Below are 4,395 nucleotides of genomic sequence, written 5' to 3'. Positions count from 1 at the left end.
CACCCCAACGCCGCGTGCGCCGCCCCTCTGCTGGGAGCGGCCACGCTCGGCGGGATCTCGCGAGAGAGCGTGACCCCCCCCCACCAATCCGCGGGAGCGGAGAGGGGCAGTGCCTGAGGAAGTGCCGCCGCCAGGGGGCGCCGTGTGGGGCCCATCGCCGTTGCGTGGCGGCGGGCCGGGCCGGGCTGCGCGGGGCCCACCCCGTCGGTGCTGTGACGGCGGTGGCTCGGGGCTCGGGGGCCGGTGTGCCCGCACAGCACTGCCCCTCTGCCGGAGGAGCCCCTCGCCGGGGGTTATAGCTGCCCGGAGGGGCTGTGGCTGCCCCATCCCTGGCAGTGCTCAAGGCCAGGCTGGACACAGGGGGCTTGGAGCAGCCTGCTCTAGTGGAAGGTGGCCCTGCCAGTGGCAGGGGGCTGGAACTGGGTGAACTGTTAAGCCCCTCCGAACCCAAACCATTTTATGATGCTATGAAGACAAGAGGCCTACTTGGAGTGCCCGAAATACTTCAGAGGAGCACTGAGGTCACTGCTGAATTGCATAGCTGCCCGGGCTGGAAGTTGCTGCAGGGCAGCCTGCCCATGCTGGTTGGCAGGCCTTCTGTCGAGGCTGCATGTGTGTGTGCATGGGAAGTGGATCTTGGCCAAGCCCTGTGCCGTTACTGCTCTCCAGCCTGACCACTCTCCTCTCATGTAGAGCAATGAGACAGCAGCAAGTTCAGCCCTGACAAAGGGACACGGACCAAACGTGATAGACGTCTCTCACGATAAGAAGGGAAGTACAGCAGTGTTTTAAGAATCTGTTAATAAACTCACCAAGCAATGTCCACCAGCAAAGTGAAGTTTGACTCCTACTGAGAAACAAATGTAGATAGCAGTAGTTGAGAACTGTTACCCTAACAGTGGCTCCATGGCCTGCAAATGGATAGCTGAGCCAGGATTCCTGGTGCTTGAATCAGATATCTGATAATAGCCACTGGGAGTCCTCTTTATTCTGTTACATGTGCTTCTGACCACCTGGGGCTTCTGCTGGCACAAGTAAGACTGATCCTTGGATCACTGCTCCCTATAGAGCAAAGGTCATGTGGCTGACAGATAGTGCTTTGAGCAGCCCGTCACTGCTGAATCTATAAAACCAATAGGCTAGATTAAATAAAACATACAGTATTTTCCGAGTTCAGAGCAACTTCAGCTACAGTGCTCGTCTTGGTTCTCGTTATAGCCTTTCCTCCTCCCTTGGACCAACTTAACTGAAGAGTGTAGAGAAGTGCCTCCACCTTGTAGTACTGTTCAGAGACAAGATGCCTTCATTTATTCTGTCAAAAAGGAGGAGTAATTTTGTTCTGGAGTGGAAGTAAGATTAAAGGAAGGTGAGGAGGTTGTGTCACCCTGGAGTTCTTACTCTCCCTTATGTAAAATTGCTCCTTTTTGCAGCCAGAATGTGAAATATGTCTGGCTGAGGAGAGGGAGAACAGGCAAAGCTTATCTCTGTAGCCTAATGCTAAAGAAGTAGAGAAACCCGGATTTTAGTAGGGGGTGCTGTGATTTGGGCTCTGGCTCGCATGCTAAAAGGAGAGATTAGACAGCTGTTCGGCAACGTCTGCCAACAGCTCATTTAACTGAGTTTGATCTGCGTTATGCCAAGAAGGCCAAAGAGAGTTATAATTAGATCTGAGCTCTTCAACAGCTCATAACATCTTTTATTTCAACACCCGAGACCCTTTAAATGGCAGAATCGATACACCATCTAGTGGCTGAAGGCATTCTTAGTCATTAGGGTTTTACACTATTCTAGTTTTACACTGACAACACATTGCCAGTGAGTTTGCCTATCAATACTGCCAAAGCCACCCTAGTTTCTATTTCATTAGCCACAAGACAGGCCACAAGACCCACCTTCCCTGGGATGCTCTGGAACACAGCTGGCCCCTAAAAGAACAAACTTGAAGTAAATACCTCCTGAGAGTTTAAATATTGTCCCAGATGTGGACAATATGTAAAGATTTTGCTCAGGGTTTCTAAGCACAGAAAGTAAAGTACTTCTTTAATGAAAGAGTAAAATACTCTTTATTTAAACGTGCAGTTAGTGAAGCTCTTCATGCACTTAAAGCTTCTTGGTGGTACTCAGAATTTGCCTGCTCTTCTTACACTGGCTTGCCTCAGCTTGAGCAGCTAAAAGTAGATGTGGGAGTTTTAACTGTCCTTTCTGAACTTCCCTATTACTCCAGTCATGAGACCTCCTGATCAGCCTTAACAAACCAGTAAGGAATCAGTGATTTGACACGAGGCAACTTCACCCATTGCTCCTGTTCCTCCTTTCTCCATTAAAGCTGTCCACCCAGAGCAGGAGTTTCAGGGGAAGTTGGCTTCCCACTGAGAGGACAGCAGTCACTGCCACTGTTCTGTGTTTGATGGGCACATGGCACTGCCCTTCCAAACTGTGCTAAGATGGAGATGGAATGGTCAGTTGATTTAAATGGGTAGGCATGTGCAAATGTCATAGTTGCAGACAGAATTCCTAAGCTGTGTAGAGATTGCTTAAATCTCTAAATTGTCTAGATGGTAAAATTCCAGTGTACCAATTTAATTTTTTCATGGGAATATATTTTCAGTGACTAAAATGTCCCCAGGAGAGTGTGCTGTGATTCAAAATGGCACATCTGGTCAGACCCAGAGCAGGAAAGTAGGAATAGGTGACAGCAAAAAATGCATCAGATCCAGCAAATCTGATTTCACTTTTCAGTCCCATCACAAGGGGCTTGACCCAGGGTCTCACACAGTGGGTGAGTGCCACTGTCACTGCCTGTTCTTGTAAAAAGTCCCTCTCCAGATTTATTGTAGCTGCCTTTAGGCACTGGAAGCTGCTCTGAGGTCTCCCCGAACCCTTCTCTCCAGGCTGAACAAGCTCAACTCTCTCAGCCTGTCTCCATATGAGGAATGCTCCAGCCCTGTGGTCATCTTCGTGGTCTCCTCTGGACTCACTCCAATGGGTCCATGTCCTTCTAACGCTGGAGGCCCCAGAGCTGAATGCAGTACACCATCACAACGTCTGCTGATCCATGGTGAGGGATTTCTCAAACAAATTACATCAAAACTAGTCCATTGAAGGCCTGCCTTTGTAAAAGAACAAATATTCCTGCTGTTTCATTAGGGTGAGCAGCTGGCAGTGGGAGCAGAGCAGGAGATAGGGATGGAGCAATCCTCACTTCAGTGCTAAAAAGGGTATGAGGCACTAGAACAGGTTGCCCAAAGAAGTGGTAAATGCTCCATCCCTGTCAGTGTTCAAGGCCAGGTTGGACAGAACCTTGGGTGGGATGGTTTAGTGTGAGGTGTCCCTGCCCATGCAGGGGGTTGGAACTTGGTGATCTTGAGGTCCTTTCCAACCCAAATCATTCTATGATTCTATGATAGGCTTTACCTGTAAATTAAAAATTATCTTAAAACTTACTTTAAAGTTGATCCTGTAACTGACTGGAAGTGCTCTACCAACAGCCATAAAGTAGAAAATCTATTTGTTATTAAAGCACCTTTTAAAATTAAAGTATATCACAACGTTACATGGTTCTCTTTTTGAATTATTATTATTTTGCAGTGCCTACAGAAGAGCAGCTTACAGATACACTTGACAGCTTGAAGGCTCTTTAGATCAATCCATGCGGCTATTATAGAAATTCTCAGTGCGGTTGAGTCAGAAGTACAACAACCTGGGTCACTCTTGCTTTTGAAGCATTAAAGATTTAAAAATTAACTTGTATGACAAGGTCAAACTCTATCGGGAGTGAAAAGTCAATGAACAGTGGAAGTTATTAGTACCTGGTTAAATTTCTTTCCAGCTTTCTTTGTAAGCAACATTCACACTAGTGTTTGAGTGCATCTTCGGTAATGGTCTCTTCTCACTATGAAAGGTGCTTATCTTGGTGCAACAAGTGCACAGGATTTATGCTGAAATAATAAAGTCATCAGTAAAGCCCTGCTTTTTAATCCTGCAGGAAGGAAAAGGGTCCAAAATCCTGTCCCATAATTGATGCCTCAGCAGCTCCGTATTTTTCTACCTCAGGATACAGTATGCCAGTCAGTTGCCCTGAGATGAAGCACACATTGCTTGTTCATCAAATAAGGCCAACCCTGAACGTAACATGCTAGGTTACAACGTTCTCCAAATACGAGCCAGAACAGCACTTCCCAGCATTTTGAGAGGTAATTTCAGTGCTAGAGGGAAAATGTCAGTTCACATCTTCCCATTTGCAGCCCCATTTCCCCCCGTCCAGGGGCCTGGCAGGGTGGACATAGCTGCCTGGTTAGCACTGCAGCGGGGAGAAATGCACTCCTGGAACCCCCATTAACAAAAGTGCTCCTCACTCTGGCAAACGCATGCGTGAAGCCGAAGAAAGTTGGAGGT

This window comes from Lathamus discolor, chromosome 1 (genome assembly GCF_037157495.1).
Source record: "Lathamus discolor isolate bLatDis1 chromosome 1, bLatDis1.hap1, whole genome shotgun sequence".
In the NCBI taxonomy this organism is placed as follows: domain Eukaryota; kingdom Metazoa; phylum Chordata; class Aves; order Psittaciformes; family Psittacidae; genus Lathamus; species Lathamus discolor.
Note: the sequence above shows the minus strand (reverse complement) of the source record.